Source organism: Cryptomeria japonica, chromosome 10 (assembly GCF_030272615.1).
Source record: "Cryptomeria japonica chromosome 10, Sugi_1.0, whole genome shotgun sequence".
NCBI lineage: Eukaryota > Viridiplantae > Streptophyta > Pinopsida > Cupressales > Cupressaceae > Cryptomeria > Cryptomeria japonica.
This window is the reverse complement of record NC_081414.1, coordinates 533023306-533042703: the sequence shown is the minus strand read 5'-3', so window position 1 is coordinate 533042703 and position 19398 is coordinate 533023306. Positions and strand designations below refer to the sequence as shown.

General features: G+C 34.6%; 1 protein-coding gene across 5 annotated transcripts in view; it reads left to right on the top strand.

Annotated features, from left to right (window-relative positions):
• LOC131060791 (uncharacterized) overlaps positions 1 to 19398 on the top strand; it is a 56022-nt gene that overhangs the window by 29749 nt on the left and 6875 nt on the right. The window lies entirely within an intron of this gene.

Genomic DNA, 19398 nt, shown 5'->3' with positions numbered 1-19398 from the left:
TGAGGCAATCACACAAGAGCTCATGGATAGAATCTTCGACTGAGGCAATCCACGTAAGAGCTCATGGATAGAATCGCCGACTGATGCAATCCACGTGAGAGCTCATGGATAGAATCACCGATTGAGGCAATCCACACAAGAGCTTGTGGATAGAATCGCCAACTGAGGCAATCCACACAGGAGCTTGTGGATAGAATCGCCGACAGAGGCAATCCACACAAGAGCTTATGGATAGAATCGCCGACAGAGGCAATCCACTCAAGAGTTTGTGAATGCAATCACTGACAGAGGCAATCCACTCAAGAGTTTGTGAATAGAATCGCCGACAGAGGCAATTCACATCTTGAAACTATGGTCCCAAGATAAGCATCATACAATTTATGAATATTGCTCCCACTACCTTTTACATTTATCTTACCTAGCTAAGAGGGAGTGTTAAATGCATGATAGCCTCGGTAAGATAAATGATTGAATGAGAGATAAATGAAGTCTCTCATTCAAATATTTATTATCGTGAGGGGGCACGATCAAGTGATGTCTTGATCGGCCATGTCCAAAAGACATGGCCGGTCAAGGCATCGCTTGACCGTACCTAGCCCACTACATATACCAAATGAAATGTGTGAGATTGGACATTGAAATAAAAATGCTCCTCCTCTCCTACAACATAAAAGAAGACAATCAGATTTATACAACAATTCAGTGATAGATAATACATAGAAGAAGATAAATTTAATTCTGATCCACAAAATTAACAGTTGAGACTGCGCACTAAAGCTTCCTATCACTGACCAAAATGTAAACCATCAATCTCTGATTCATTTGCAACCATAATCGCATTCCAAAAACATCATTTAATCCATCGCTAAAAGATCTCCTTAAATACCTTGTTAACTTGATAAACATGTTAGCCATAATGAAGAAAATAATCATGTCGGCTATCGGATCACAAGGTATAACATACATAATCTGATGACCATGTCGGCCTTCACATGCTAGCAAAAATTCTATGAAAGAAATAATCAGGGCCACAAGATATCTTATTCAGGTCCCATCCTTAACCGAGTTCCAAATACACGTTACCGGGATCAAGACTTAATCAGTTGTAAAGAAAAGTGAATATACTGGTTGAGTGTAGTGAATATCGGTTAACCCAAACAAAGCAAAATGAAGATCAATGAATCCCGATGAAAGATATAGATACCAGAAGATGAATTGCCGTCAATGACAATCCTAAATACCATTTGCCTTATCGGATGAGTGTCAATTGCCAACAAACAATATTTGTAAACTCTATTGGCACTATTGATACAATTTCTCATCTCATTTATGCATTCTGATAGAGTCCTTTTAGCATCTTCGCATTTCTCCAATATTTCCTACATGTTATTTGCTCCTTCCTTTGAATCATCAAGTTCTCCTACTCTGCAACCTCTAATTCTACCTTAATCACAGAGGATTTCGAATCATCCAATTCAATTACTTCTTCTTGTTTTAATTCTTTATGCTTCTTCTTAGGTTTCGGAGATTCAAAATACTTTCCAAATGCTTCTTCAACTATAGGTGGGTTTATCTTTTGGTAGAGTTTCTCCATTCTCTTTGCATGTCCTTTCTCAACTTTCTCAACTTTGGAAAAAGGAAGAAAGTTATTTACATGTCATAGTTTGATTTAAGTGTTGCAAGAAATTTGATCATGATTCGAGTTTCGTATGATATATTTATTTTTTCTCTACATTTTTTTAATTATTTTGACTTTCTAAACAAATCTCTATCTTTCTCCTCCCCCCCCCCTCTACATGTCTCCCTCTCTCTTTACATTCATCTCTATCTTTCTCTCTCTCTTTATCCATTCATCTCTCTGTTTCTCCCTCTCCTATTTCTATACCTCTTATATCTTCATATTTCCTCTCCCACCTCTATCCCATTATCTTTGCATCTCTATCTACATCTATATATCTAGCTCTCTCTACCTTTCTTTATATATCACTTCTTAACTCTCCCTTTCTATATATTTCTCTCTTATCTCTATGTATCCCTCTCTCATATCTCTCTTTATTCCTCCTTCTGTCCATATCCTTCTCCTCCATCTTTATCTCCACCACTATCTCTATGTTAATCTTTGTCTCTATCTCCGTACCCCTCTCTCTCACACTCTTCCCCATTTTGTCTCTCCTTCTCTCCCTATTGCAAACATTAAATGAGCCTATTGTAATGGAGCCTTAATATTTTCTTGATTCAAAGGTTCCTTTTTAGACATTTTTTGATCCATGAAGTAGATGCATAGGTTGTTTGAAGCTATCATTTCTCCATTAACACATTTATCACACAAACAACATCATTTGCTAAATGTGCACCAATTGACATCGTGTACCACACAAATGTATACAAAAAATAGACCAATTTTTTTCTTATTGAACTTCCACACCTCTTCGGCATACCCATTGCACACCAAGATGCAATTGCTAGTATATATACAAAATAGATTAAATTAAAGACTAAAATAAGATATACATACGATATCAAACTTTTTTAATTTTTTATCTTATTTTAAAAATATATATTTTATGTTAATTATTGTAATTTTGTTTAGAAACACTGGTATCAAATGCTATAATATTGGGTTCAGTGGACCACGGCTGGCTCCCAAATTTCATTTAATTCAATATATTATAATTTCCCACTAGAAACAATGAAGATAAAGTACAATAGTTTAAGGGGTCCACATATTAGTAAATAAAGAGCAAACTTTGAATATAGTAATACCATTAATAATTGGTGTCACATTATCACCAAAATAAAAAGGCATGCCTGATGCTTTTTGAACAAAATTCAACACTCTTAGATGGTATCACATCATTACTTCTGCTTATAGAATGCGATCCGAAATGACTCTAAAAGTCCTTTTTTGTTAACAAATGGAAATAAGTTTGCTGGCAATTCATCACAGGACAGAAGACTATGACGTTTTACAAGAGTGGGAGAATGATTGGTTAGTATATATTGAGAAATTATCTGTCTATCCATCTGGATATGAAGTATTGGAGAATGAAGAATGATCATGGAGGTGACCAATATGGGTCAAGCCTTCACTCAAAAGATATGAAGTAGAAAACTTTGTGAGCCCCAATTCTTAAAATCTTCACATATTTCATCCAATCCTTTACACTGCCCAAAAGTTTGACAAGTAAATGATGGAAAACATGAATATAATGTTTGAGAATCCAATTGGCTCTTCCATGTCTGCTCAATGATCCCTTCTCATTTCTCACATAATGTTTGCAAATCATGAGGCTCTGATATAGGATTAGGCTACAACATGCATCTTCAAATATATGTATGACCAGTGTAAATGAAGGCATTATTCCATTTTTAACTCTCTCTGGTATTTACAAAACTGGCAAACTTACAAGTATACTGCTTCAATATGCAATTAATCTCATTCATCTTTCTGACCCACATGTAAATCTGAAACCTGAGCGTGGGGATGATGTAAGATAAATTGGTACTTGTCATCTATAAGATGATATATGGGCGATATGATATATTCTTATGAATACTTGACAGATATATTATCTGATGAAGTGCTCCGCTACATAACAACAACGATGAATTTTTATTTATTTATGTGCCATTAACATTCATGATATATTCTTATGAATAGTTCAGGAATCCTGCAAAACTTACAAAAAGGAGAAGAATTTTACTTATGTGCCATTAACATGCATTGTGTTGACTATAATAAACATCTCCTTTGCGTTTCGAATCATTTCGAAGAATCAAACCATAAATGAGGTATGATCCCAACAGTACAGGAAAAAAGCAAAGCATGGGGGACCAAGGTTTAACATGTCCTTGATCATGATGAAGACCATTGGAGAAATTTGAGTTACTGAGAACTGTTGGCACGGAAGGGAGGGCGGCTTATAGATAAGGGTGATCCCCTATTTGATGTGGAAGCAACTAGATAACGGAGATATGCCGAGGGATATTATCACAAAGATTATCTTGACTCCTCCCTCATCATCACGGATCACATGAAGAAGACATAATATATGTAGAGGATGACATAGAACTTCGGCTTCATCCACATTAAGCGTATCCACTTATAGAACAGAATGAAATGACAGCTAAAACATTATGAAGACATAAGGAAAGTGGTGAAGCTTTTTCTTGAACGACTACCATTTCCCACACAATCGTGTTATTATTGATCAATCTTTAAATGAAGTAATTTCTTAAATCATAGACTTCATGGGGTGGTCACAAAATTGGAGTTCTTCCATATCATGGTGGAAAGATTGGAAGTGATGTCTTAGTATACAGTTACGTTATAAGTCGTTTAAAGATTATTTTTGGCCTTTAATTTTTTTTTGTCTATACTCTCAATTTTAAATTAGAGAGTTTTTGCAATCTCTATTTATAGTTTGGTATTGCCAGTTTTACATTGTTTGATAGACTATTTTTGAGTCAGAATTAGCTCACTTTGTTTGGTGTATTCTTTTACAAGGTCTTTCAATTGGTTGTGAATTAAATTTATTTGGGATTTTAGGATCCCTACTATTAATGAGGAATATATCAAGCATCCCTTTGATTTTGTCATGGAGCTCAAATTGCTTTGACTTAAAATCTATCATTTTTTCAAAGCCTTTTTAGCTTGAGCCTTTTTCTTGATACATGTGATTGGAGAAATGTTCAATGTATTATTTGATATTGCAAAAGTATTTATACAAGGAGCTATACAATTGATATAATTGTAATTGAAAATCTGCTTGTAACTACATAACTATCATCATCTAACCATAGGCAATGAATATGCTATGCTAACATTCCCTCCTTATATTTTTTTGCAAATATTACCTCCACACAACTTAAATTTCAGCTTGCCAAAGGACCCCCCTTAAGATTTACATTTGACACACCAAAACATTGTAATTACACAAAACGAGTTGACATTCTTGAGAAGATTTTTCTTCGCAAAAAACAATTCCTGAATAAGGTAGAACTTCATCAAACTATCTTATAACCCCTAAAAGACTTACTGAGTTCCCAAATTACCACCTCATTGAACTCCCAAATCACAAATCCCTAAAATTATTGGATAACAATCCATTGCTCCATCAAGTTGTCTCGTGACCCTTAGAAGGGTGTAATTGTCAATATCACAGATTCATGAACTATTTGGATAACAATCCATACTGACTTTACTAAATCCCTTAGTTGTCTTCAAAAAAAAAACTTCATAATATATGCATTCTTCAATTATGTTAGCATTAAAAAAGGAAAGATAAAGAACCATGTGCTTCTCATGCAAAGAATCATCTCAAAGCGAAAAGCTAGCTTGAGATGATGATACAAATTCTCCAACCTCCATTATGATCATGTTATACTTTATCCATTTGATATTTTCATTGGACTCCTCAAAGAACATTTCTCTAAATGAATTTGACACCATGTGGTATTGAACCATATTAGACAAAACAACTTCAAATGTATTATCTATAAGTTTCTTGATTGCTTCTTTAATCTCTATCTTCTTAGAACTTGTTGAAAGAGAGTTATATTTAGGAGGAACAATGATGGTAAAACTATCACTTAGTTTACTCAGACAAATTTTTTTAATAGGTTTCAATATGATTTTCCATTTAAGGTTGCTCCATTCTGCATCTTTACGGGAAGCTATTATTTGCAGCCAATTCATGACATTATATTTTTTTAAATACTTCTTTGTAAGTTTTTCAAATATCTTGTGGAGAATGTTGTCCTAGAAGTTAAATTGAGTTTTTTCTTGTCATAAGAGATGGTGACCACATTACTTAGAACCCTAGTTTTATTTCTAACCTTAATACAATCCTACAAAAAACTTTGTAAAGGAGGTGATGCTTGTGATATGTATAGAATTTTGGCTTCAAATTTGTATTAGAACCAACAATCAATATCAAGAAAGTTTGATTGCATTCATTATATTTGGGAGACATTTGAACCAACCAATTTGACACAATAAAAAAAAAAAGAAGACCAAAAAATGAAATAGGTGATACTGTAATAGATTGGGGACATTATTAATAAATTCTTCCTATTTTACTCAATCTCTCTATTAGGATTTGATTGTCTCTTAACATTCATGACATCCTTCACAAATTGTTGTACAACATGTGCTTGTTTGTATCAACACACGATTAAATCTTCACAAACATCTCTTCCATTCAAGTGCCCATCAAATAACACAATAAAGGTTTCAACAAACAAACAAATATATTTTTAAGAAAAATATTCAATACCATTACTAAATCTTCAACACCACTCCAATAGGTAGAAGTTATTTTTGAATGAGGAAAACATTCATGTATGCAACAACAATAAAAGTAGCACATGGATTCAGACCCAGAGCACCATTCTTTCCCTTTACTGATAGGTTCTTACATACACCTTGGTGATTCTCAATAAACAACAAAGCCTTACACCATTACTTTTTAGACTTCCTTTTACAACCACCTAGTATCAATATGATGAGAAAAAGGATAAATGCATCATAATATCATAAATCAATTGACAATTGTTCTTCTCACTCTTCCTTGATGCCTCACCATTTTCTTCCTTTACAAACTATAAACATTGACTAGGAAGAACCATGTTGACCTAAACTCACACTTTTGTTAATTGAATGTGATTGGAATTGATTCTACATGTGTGTGACAAAATAGGTTAATGAAGGCTAAATTGAACAAAATTTGCAGAATATGGAAAATACAAAACATAAATTCAGAAGAAAGGTTTGGATCTAGAAATGAGATACAAAGAGGAATCTAGTGGTAAAATCTAGTGTTGATTATACCAAACATAGGCATTAGTTGTTCCTTTCCTAAAGGTGGTTTCATGATGAGATGGTGTTATAAGTATGGTCAAGAGCCCCTTGAGTTGTCGTCCTCCAACTTTTAGGATAAAGTGTCTCAACACTAGTACCCACCTTTAACTTGTTTTAAGGTTTTTTGCAATTCAAATTTTGAAACTCTTCATCATTGTTTGCTTTGTCGATCTATACTTGTCTCATAGTTGGACATGAACCTACATACATAGAAAATGAGAAAAAATAAATTAGTTTTATTAGGCCTTGCTTAAGTCAATTCCTTTGTTGGTGTTCCCACGTCAACAACAATAATGATGATGAAAAGAGAACTTATCTCTTGCAGAGACATATGCTAAGTAAATGATAAATGCTAATAACAAGATTACCTAAGTATGAAACCCTCTCAAGAAGTTCCACATAAAAGTGATGATGCATTGCTCTAGATGTCCTATAAGTGAATAACATCATAAGTGAGGAACATGTATTCATACTTGAGTGTATAATTTCATGTAGTTTATTGCTCGTATAGGGATCACAAGGCTAATTTCAAGTATAGGTCAACATATAACAATAAAATGCAAACATTTAGTCCAGATCAAGAAAGGTAAAGGCCCATATTCATAGTACTTAAAATTTGAATCACTTTGGTGGGAGTAGGATGTTGAGCATCCATCCTTCCAAAAGAGTGCCTCCAAAAGGGAGAGACACATATAAGGAGGGACCTAGCCTAATAATTTGTATTTGATGACAATTTAATTGTATGCACCTTGGTGAAGTTTTAGGGTAGAATGGGGAGCCAATGATATTCAAATGATCTATGGGAAACCATACTAAAACAAGCTCCAACTAGAGAATGAAATTATTAAGGTAAATAATTTATAATGCTACAAGAATATATAAAGAGAATATCAAAACCATAAATTTGAGGGATATAAATAAAATTAAGGGTGCTTATTTATTTCTCATAAATACACATGCTATGTTATTTATTTATTAAGTGGATCTCTTGAATGATAGATTCAAAGCCACCTTAAAATTTACAATAAAGGAGCTAATCAAACTTACACTTAGTAATATTGATACATCAAGATAATCATTTTTTTTAAGGAAAATCAATATTAGTAGTATGTTGAAAAGTAGTAGTCTCTTCTTATCAATCATTATTACATATTTTGAATATTACTTTTTTGTAACAAGATCTCTTTGATGAATATAAAATTTGTATATGAGATCAAGTTCGTTTCTTTGTTTTAGTCTTTCATTCTTACTACCTATACTATTATGTATATGTGAATTTTTGTTTATGATCTAAGTGTACATAATGTAATGTTATTAATAATTGTAGAGTGGAGATTTACTATTTTTCTATGTTTACAAATACTATTTTTTTACTTTTTTATAGCATGCAATGTTATGAGTACTAGTAATATGGATGGATCAAACAAGATATATTCTTGAATAAATTAGGTGAAGAAAAAGAGGCGAATGCTAGAAATCTTACTACAGAATTATTGAGAAAGAACTTTCAAAGGATAATATATAATAAGAAGAATTTGAGGATGAAGTTTAATTGCACAAGGCTTCGGTTAGAACTCAAGATCACATGGAAAAAGGTGATTCAAGTCATTTCTAAAATGAGAAAGCATAGTTATACTAGATTATGTGTCAAATTCTGGAGTATAGTTGGAACCATAATTATTTTTGATTAAGGTAAACAGGTTTTACAGGGACTCAAAACTCAAAGTTTTACAACCAAAGGATAGTCACAAAACAGACCAAAACCAACAGACAAAACAGGGGCCGAGCCCACAAAGTCAAAAAACTACTAAAAAACAAGCTAAGCACAAAACAAAACACCAACACCCTACTAGAAAGAGTGCACCAATCTCGAGTTCTTCTGGATCATCTCCCGATTTATGTCTTCAGTTTCATCCATAATGATTCTGGAGGTACCCTACCCCTGATTCCTGCTTCTGGTTCTAGTATATGTGCTAGTCGTAGTTTGAGATCCCGTGCCTTGCACACTTGAATCCTGTAATTTCTTCTTCTGTTTAGTTTCCAGAGGCGGACTGCTAGATAAAGGTCGAGCTTTGTGATCAACAATCAATGCATTAACCTTCTTGAGGCCCTCTGCACTGCTATTCATGGCTTTCTTACTAATGCTCACTAATTTTCTCAAGCTCCCTTTTATTTCTTCAACGCTTGATTCCAGATAACCAATTGTACTCTCATGGTCAATCTTCCTAGTCTCTACATCTTTAGTTAATTTTTGTGTCATCTGGATCAACTTATCAGTTTTACTTGGCTCAGGGTTATCCGTAAATGTATCAATGATACCATTGATACCCTCTTTCAGCATGTTAATTTCCTTACCAACCCATAGGAAGCAATTCTCTTACCCACTAACAAAATTCTTCATAAGTTTCTCCAGCTTCGAATCAACAGTGGTCATCCCTTGTTTTCCTTGGTCAACATTAATAAGGATGTCAAGCTTAATTTTTTGTTCCTTTCCCTTGTCGTCACTAGATTTCCCCGACTTAGTTTTTTTAGATTTTGGCGGGTCAAAATCCTGTGGTTTGGCTCCAAAGGTTTTATATTTAGTAGCCGCCCATCTGGGATGTTTGTTCCTCCTCCTACTGTTAGTCCCAAGGGTCATGTGAGCGGGATCCTCCTCTTCAGTAGGATAGTAGTCAGGGTCTTCTGAAATCTTAATATCTTACCAATCCATGGCCATTCCAATCTCCTCTCCCTCCATATCTATATCTGACACTACCTGCACCTCAGGGTTGGTGGACAACATGGGGGTTTGATAGCTGAGGAAGGCTTAACCTCATTAACCTTAGAATAGTCCATGATAAGATCAATTAATCCTTTATGTAACATTGGATTAACCGGATTCTTGGCATGGTTAGCCAAACTTTGATCTAGGGAAGAAAGAAAATAAAAGGGAATGGAAATTCTTCTACCATGCCTAAAATGATTAAGAATCATGAAACGATAAGAAAATATACTAGCAGAGAAGCCATCAAGGGTAATGTACCTCATAATTACTTCCGCCATGTCCGCCCATAGGGTTTGCAAATATTTCCTATTATACCCATCATCTGTCATCTTGTGAACCCTATCTCTTTCACTTTGTTTGTCAAATAGGATGGATATAGACTCCTCAACCAACTTCCTCTCACGGTAGAATTTCTTTCCTTCCATCTGCATGCCTGTGATATTAGTAATGAATACCTCATCAATTTTGAACTCCGCCCCAAATGTAGTGAGAATGCCATTATTCCATCCTTCAACAAAATCTTTAGTCTTTTTGGGATCATTCCCATGGAGTCTCTCAAGATAGCGAACAAGATCCCCATCAGAGATTTCATTCCAGAGGTCCATATTCTTCTTTCATTTTTCATAAGATGTGGGTTCCCTTCTATTTTTGTTCCCTCCCATACAATCTTCATCTCTACAATTCTAGGTATACACAACAAACTAAACCCACAAAATGTAGAACCAGGCGCTAAAGAAAGGTCTAGAAGAAATTGGGATCCAAAAACAAATCCCACCAAAACACACCATTCAAAAGACTACCCATCATCATTAATGAGTAATGAATGGATAATACCAATGATGTGTTTTCTTGTCAAATTACACAAGTGTTTTGGGAAATTTTCCCTTTCCGTCCACCACCGAGCCTCCACGCGATCCACACCAAAATTAGCCATGTGGTCTACCACTATATTACCTTCCCTATACATGTGGGAGACTTTTAAATCATCCAGTTTATCAATCATGATGTGGCACTCCTCAATTAGGCGTTTGATCATCTAGCTGGGATCAAATTGCTTATTAATAAATTTAGTGATATTCATTGAGTCACTCTCCAGCCAGACTTTCCTAAACTATTCCCTGATTGCCATGTGTAGTCCAATATAAGTGGCATTAGCCTCAGCGAGGTGGTTTATCTGGGTGCCCAGAGGGAGCGCCACCGTCGCGACAAGCTTACCATTGTGGTTTCGAGCAACTCCCCCATAGCTAGTCGGCCCGAGGTTACCCTTGGCCGCCCCATCAACATTGATTTTGATCCACCCACTAGGAGGGGGGGTCCAAACAACATTGTTCCTAGATTGTTTTAATTTACCCGTAGGAATAGAAATGTCCCAGTCGATATGCCACCTTTTGATGATATCCCAGTCCTGTGACAGGGTAATAATGGGAGGGTCAACCTTACGTGAAGGGCAGCAAGATAATTTTTTTTCCTTGATACCATTATGAATCTTGCAGGTAACCGACAATGCAAAAGACTCAATTTCCCTAAAGATTCGATTGTTTATTTCCTTCCACAGCCCCATTTTAAATGAGGTAGCTTAAAGCTCCATAATATTTTGAGGGAGGGGCTATTCAAAGGACAAATCCACTGGGACCAACAATTATGAGTATTACTAGGAAAGCACTACCAGATACCCCAAATTTCCAAAAAAGTTGCCCAAACATCTCTGGAGAAGCAACAATGGAGTAGCAAATGGGAGGCATCTTCAACATCTTCCTTGCACAAGAAACATCTATGAGGAATAGCCATTCCCCTTTTACACAAATTATCAATTGAGAGGACTTTATCTTGCATAAAGAGCCAAAAGAAAATATTAATCTTGAGAATCAACAACTTGTTCCAGATGCAAGACCAGAAAGGAGCAGGAGAGAAGGATCTCATGAGCAGATGAAAGGCATTTGAGACATAGAACCCTCCTGAAGAAGATCCACTCCACACCAGAGAGTCCTCCACAGGGAAGGAGGGAATATGAATAAAGGAGAGCCAAATCTGGAGAGGAAGCAAGGAAGGGTCCAAACCAACAAGATTGATCCATGTCCCATCTCTAATATAATCCGCTACCCAGTAACCAATTTGCCTCGAACATCTCTTTTTAAATTGAGTAGCCTATTGAAAGTTAATCAGTGGGCCATCTCCAACCCACCAGTCTTCTCAAAATTGAATTTTTCTAGCATCCCCAAGAATCCATCTAGTTCCTTGCAGAATAATAGTTTTGGTGTTGAAGAAGTTTCCCTATAGAGCAGAGGTAACGAGGGGGAAATTTCCAGCACACTGTGAAGACCATTAATGTGATATTTATGATGGACAATGGATGCCCATTCATTGGATTCCTTCAGGCATCTCCAAAGTTGCTTCGCCATAATGGCTTTATTGAAATCACAAATATGCCTAAGAGCAAGACCACCAAGTTTCTTTGGCAAACAGAGCTACGACCAAGCCCCTAGATGAAGGCAGTTTTTGGAATCAATACCAATCCATAAGAAATTCTTTTGAATTCTTTCAATTCGCTCAACAAATTTTGAAGGAACTTTGAAGAGGCTCATAGCATAGATCAGTAAGTTCTGTAAGGAGGCCTTGATGAGTTGAAGCTTACCAACTTGGCTCAAAAGAGCACCTTTCCAACCTGCCAGTTTATTCTGAAAATGATCAAGCAAATTGGACCAAAAAACATCAAGAGTCGGGCCGAAACATAGAGGCAATCCAAGATAAGAGTCAGACAAAGATCCTAACTTGCACCCCAGAATATCCACAATCTTAATTTACCTATGACCAGGAGTATTAAGGAAAAAAATAGAACTCTTGGGTAAACTAATCTTCTACCCAGATCTATGCTCATAAAGATTGAGAATAGACTTTAATAATTTGGCTTTCAAAACAAAGCTTTCACCCATAAGCGGAGTGCCATCAACAAATTGTTGATGAGTACAAATTTGGGCTTGAGAAGAGTGAAAAAGCCCTTTGTGTTTACCGGTCTTGGTTTCTCTTTGAATAATCTTATTGAGAGCTTCACTCATTAAAATAAAAAGAAACGAGGAGAGGGGATCTCCCTGCCTCATGCCTCTAGAAGACGAGAAGAAACCTAAAGGAGAACCATTGATCATCATCAAGAATTTTGGAGTAGAGATGCATTGATTCAACAATTGTTTCAAGTGATCACAAAGGCTAAAAGATTGTAGAATTTTGATCAACAAATTCCAGTTAACTCGATCATAGGCTTTGAGTAGATCAAGATTGAGAAAAAAACCAGGTTTCTTGTTGATGGAGACCGAATGGATGTTCTCATGAACCACAATAATAGAGTCCAAAATTTGTCTCCCAGGCACAAACCCATTTTGATGTTTAGAGATCAAGAGTAGAAGAATACTCTTTAGTCTGAAAACCATAATTTTGGTAAAGATCTTATAGATCGAATTACATAAACTGATAGGTTTGAAATCTTGGAAGCAACTGGCATCCGACTTCTTGGGGATCAAGACAAAAAAAGTGGCATTGAATTCTTTGAAAAGAGAGCGGGAACCAAAAAACTCTCTAGTCGCATCCACAATATCATTACCAACAATTTGTCAAAACAATTGAAAGAAAAACATGCGAAAGCCGTTAGGGCTAGGCACTTTTTTTCCTTCAAATGAGAAGACAACCCTTTTAACTTCCTCAAAGGAAGGAATTTTGGTAAGCTCCTTGTTCATCTCTTGAGAAATAATGACAGGGATCTCACATAATAATTCCTCCTGGGCACTCACATCCAAAGGCCTCTCCTCAGAAAGAAGGGAAGAGAAATAACGGATAGCCTCTTGACTCATATTGTCATGTTTGTCAATCCATTGATTTTTAACATAAATCCTCTTGATTCTGTTGAAGGCCCTATGTTTTAATGTGGTCATATGGAAAAATTTGGTGTTCTTATCCCCACTTTTGAGCCAAATGGCTCTTGGTCTTTGTTTCCAGTATTCTTCCTCTTTGGAGATGATATCATGGAGTTTTGAGAGAAGATCAATTTTTTTATCCATAATTTGGGTCCATTATAGCCTGAGATTTGTATTTGCAATTGGATATCATCAAGTTCCCTTTTGAGAGCATCTTTCCTTTAGAAGATATTACCAAAGGAAGTTTTGTTCCATTTTTGCACTTTGACTTTGACATTAGAAAGTTTTTTGGCAACTCTATACATAGTTGTACCCTGAATGTCAACATCCCACCATTTAGCAATTTTATCATGCAACTCAGGATTAAGGGTCCACATTTTCTCAAACCTGAAACTAGAGGCCTTCCTACCAGTAATGAGAGATATATTCAGAAAAATCAGAAAATGGTTAGAACCAATTCTTGACAAAGAAGAGAGTTTAAAAGAATAGTCTTGAAGCTAGTCAGGGGAAAGAATCCCACAATCTAACTTAACTTGAATAAGGTCTTGGGTACTTCTATTTGACTAAGTAAATTTAACATCGTTAAGGTCCAAATCCAATAAACCCAAGGAGTTAATCATATCAACTAAATATTGCTTACTATCCTTAGAGATTGGGGCACCTTCCGACTTCTCAAAATTAGACAAGGGAGTGTTTAAGTCTCCAAACAAAATCCACTTCTCAGTGGGGAACAATTATCTAGCATTAATCAGAGAGTTCCAAAGGACTTTTATGGCATTTCTATTATTTGGAGCATAAATATTGGAGGTACTCTAGGATTAACCATCTTTCAAACTTGTAAATCTAGTGGCAATATGATTAGAGCTAGTCAAAATAAGAATACCTTGGATAAGTCTTAGGTTCCAAAAGGAAGCAATACTATCCGATGCACCATCAACATCAGAGCAATGCACACTACTGTCTTTGAAGATGGCTAACTTCATTTTCTCCACTCTACAAGAAGGCATTTTTGTTTCCTGGACAAGATAGATATTAGGTTTATGATCTCGCACCAAATTAGAAAGGAGATCATGTTTATGGGGGTGGTTAAGCCCCCTTATATTCCATGAGATTATCTTCACTTAGTGAGGGAGGGCGATCCAATCCCCATATCCTAAAGAGTTCTCTGAACTCCATCTACAATCGCAACTTTACTTTGTTTCTCCCTATTAAAACTGTTTGGTGGCCTTCCCACCCTCTTGTGTCTGATCCAGAATTCACTCTCTGTTTATTCCTGGTTTTGGCTCTGTTAGGTCTAAGAGTCTGACCATTTCTTGCAGGCGAGGAATTACGTCTTCGGCTTCTAGATTTCACTTCAATAAAAGGGTTGAAGTCGTCCGAACTAGTAACAGGGGTATCCTTCCCCGATTTCCCACCTTCATCCTGGATTTATAGATCTCCTCGGTATTACTTACATCAATAATCAGGTCAATGGATTGATTCTCTCTGTTGGACCTTGTGGCCTCATCCAGGCCAGGCCTCACATCCTTATTTTGAGCATCAAGTTGAGGGTCAACCTGAGTCGTATTTGGTACTGAAACGGTCTCCAGTTCAACGGGAGCCACCATGGTGACCCTATCTGGATCAGGCGTAGCATGAACCTCCAGAGATGTCTGCAAGTTTGAGGAATCCTCCATATGGACCTGCTTCATAATGTTATCCACCACATTAGGGGTCGATTCTTCTCCCGAGGGCTTAGGATCCGTCTGGGGAGCAACAGGGGCGTCCGACTAGGGAGACACTTTCTTCCGCACCTTATTTTGCTGAGGTTTCTTTGGGCAATCTCTAGCCCACTGACCTACTCTTTTGCAGTGGAAATAAGAAAAAGGGATGGTTTCATATTCCTCTTTCTAGACCCATTTTCCAATCTTCGAATTGAAAGAAATCTCAAGAGGGAGATCAGTTGGAACCATAATTGTTTATATGTTGGGCTAAGGAAATTGAGAGATTATTTTGATACAATTATTTTTGTGAATATGAACGAAGCATACTAAAATTTGTTGTACCTCTAAAATGAAATTATATTTCACCTTATGATAGGTTAACCATCAACAATATAAGAGAAATGGAAGATAAAAATTGTGGCCTATATACTAAAAAAAACATTAGTAAAGTTTCTAGCTTCAAAATAATAGCTTTATAATAGTCATTGATATCTCAATAAAAATAATGGGAGGATACAAGGATAGGCTCTTCTTTGGATAGTTAATAAAAATTTATGTTGAAGAAATATATGTGAATATGAAATATTCAATAGCATTAAAGCTAACCAATTGTAGTTGACCTATTAGATGTGGTGATACTACATGGACTACAAAAGACCTTCACTTTTTATAGGTAATCTTAGTTTGTTGGTCTTTTTTGTTAAGTTATGATTTATGTATCATTTACAAACTTATGGATAAACAAAGGGTGTCAAGAGAATTTTTGAAAATATGTGCACTTTTAGTTTGAAGAAAAGGTTAATGGAATTCAATCATAGCTCAAGTTGAGTTTGTTATTCAACAACTCATCCATTACAAAGAATCTATTATAGATTATCTATAGCCACAATTTAATTTTTTTAATAGAGTTGGGAGAGCCTCTAAAGCTAAATAAAATTAGTATTAGAGCATATATTTTGCTAATGGATAAACAAAGATTATCAACAAAATCGTTGGGAGCACATATTATGGTCAATGGATTTCAATCCTAACTTAATTCAATAATTCAAGTTTGCTACACAATACAAGAAGTAGATCCAGTTAGAATAATCCGTTAAAATTCTCTATGGAGATACTCTAGCATTTTATTAGAGTTTGGAGAGATTCCAAAGATAAATAGGAATAGTGCTTCAGTAGAATATTTTACATGATTGGATTGCACAAAAAAGTAAGGGATTTATCAAGTATAAAAAAAGGCTAAGGAAAGGAGAATAGAGGAGATCTTTCACATGGAGATCTTGAGATATTTCACATGGAGATCTCGTGTTCAGAAGTTTTAGGAAAGATAGAGGTCCACAAGGAATCCTCAACATGATAGAGTGGAAGAAGATAGAACTATGTTGGATTGTAATGAAATTTTTCAATAATGCTTCTGAACTAGAACAAACTTAAGAATTGATAATAAGTTCAATATTCAACATTGATGATTTATATGCCTTTGATTAAGATCTAGAGAATAAGATTGATCTAGATCATGAAAAAATAATGATAATTTATTGACCTTAAATTTTAGAGAAGGAAAAAGATGAAATTATTCTATCTTGGCATTTATAATTGCTATAAGAACTAAATCAACTCTAGACTATTAATAATTTGTAGTCACATGGAATAACAATCATCCAATGGATAGGGTGTTGATAAGATTGGTAGAGAGTGGATAATATATCGGTTCATAAATACTCATGCTTTATAAATTCTCTATACATAGGATGCTCTTTTTAAAATGCAAGGTATTAGATGTAGAAATATTTCAAAAAAATATTAAATAGAGGCACGCAACATGCCTACAAAAAGAATATCTATTAATTTTATTAAAGATGAAAAATGTATTGCTTAAATTCTGTTATTGTTAATTTATCATTCGTAAGTATCCCTGGAGACTTAAGGGATACAAAATTTATTTACTTATGGATATGAAATAAGGAGTTTATGTGAAGATTTGTTGGTTCTCTTGTTATCAAATGTAATTATTTATTTAATATATTACTTGGTATAACTTGAGTTTATTGAAGAATACATTTCTTTTTTATATTGGGTTAGATTTAAAGTCCTTTTATTTATTTCAAAGGATGATTTTGGCTACCCATGGTCTTGTATTTTTGTTGGTTTTTTGTTTGATAGTTATAGATAAGGTAGTTTTGTTGAACAATATGAGATGAGATATTAACACTTTTATCTTACTTACTAGAGAAGATAAGAAGAACATCATAATCTTAATCCATTAGTGCCTTCAGTATTGATGTTAGGGTGAAATTTTAAAGTTATGTCACACTTTAATAAAATAATTTGGCGAATAGTAATATAGCCTTTTAACTTGAGTCACTAAAATATGACAAATAGTCTAACCATAATGACCACTGTCTTAGCAATTCGTTGTACTTGTAACCTCAAGTGTATCCTCAATTTATGACCAATTGCTTTACCATATATTAGTTGTATGTAGCACACTACCTTTTCTTCTTTGCCATATGTAATGATTGTTAAGAGGTATAAAACCACTTGTTGATTGATCATAAAGACCTACTTTCCCCATGCTATAAGTTAAGAGATGAGAAACAAAACAACATAAATTTACTATATCAAAACTACATCTTGAATAATGTGTCCAATCTTTGAGTGAGAAGATAACCTCCTTTCAATCCTCTAATATCTATTTTGACCCCTCCTAGGTTTTAGCTTCAAAATGCATCATGCAAAGCACTAGCACCTTAAAAAACACAAGCATGAGTTGATGAAAAGTTTTCATTTTGAAGGTGTCAAGTTAGACCCAAAAGGAACCATATAACATTGACACATTATAAATCCTATTACAATGTATTTTTGTTACCTTATTATGTTGATACGTTATAAATCCTATTATAATGTATTTTTGTTAGGTCATATATTCATCTAAAAACTTGTACTCACATGGATGATATAGATAAGCAAGATGACATGATTAAAGCACTAACTTTTTGGCTTTAAAATGTGGGGCCTCCAAATTCAAAATGTTTCCTCTCACCAACTATGACATGCACTTATCTTAACCACTTGAGGCTCAAACTTTTTTTCAACTTAATAAATAAAATAAATAATCTATTACATGTTGAATAGTAATTAAAAGTAATGATGTGGACCCTTTGGCATTTGAAGGACTTAAAAAGTCATCATTATCCATATTCCTCCCATTTCTTATATATTGTTTCAAGCACATATAACAATGTCCACTTTTCATTCCGTCACATCTTATTTTTTAAAGACAACATATCAAAACCACACATTATATCTCCTTTTCTTAATCATATACTATCCTCTACAATAAAACTTGACTTTTAAGAGTTTTCCAAAAGATAAATAAAACTATTTCCCCTTCCTTTCACTATCAAAGATCATATTTTTAAAACCATCACGAGAACCCACAAATCTCAAGTATGAAAATAGTGATTTGTACATGAAATACATAGTAAAATTTATTGTAGATTATATTTTTAAACATTACCATAAATATCAAACCTCACCTCATGTCAATTATGGAAATGATATTTTAACAAGAAATACATAGGAGATTATATTTTAGAAAGAATTATCAAACTTCACAAAGCTCAAACGATGCAAGTTATGGAAATAATGATTTCAACAAGAAAGGCATGGTACAAGTTATTGGATATTATGTTTTTTAAAACATTACCAAAATCCACAAATTTCATATGATGAAACTACAAAAAGAATGACTCTTCAATAAAAATTACACATTAAAATATCTCTACTTGTTTGTAAGGTCTACAAACAAATATACAAAAATAAGAAAGGTGATTTACATTTACAAAAAATATATATGTGAATTTAAATTTAAATTGTCAAATATGAGCTTATAAAACTTTCTTTTCAATCACCCACTAACGAAAAACTATATAAACTATTAATCATGAACAATTATACATAATAACATTTATAATACATTTATGTAGCATATAATGTAGGTAGCTTGCATATTAAACATCTTTTAACTAGTTAATTGAACATACTGTTTGTTTTGCAAGTAGGTTCCTGTTATAATATTTTCGGTCGTAACCCTAAAAGAGCGAACAGCCTATTCCCACACGTATGGAGGAGGATGGGTTTGAGCGTGTAAGTGACAGGGAGTTGGGG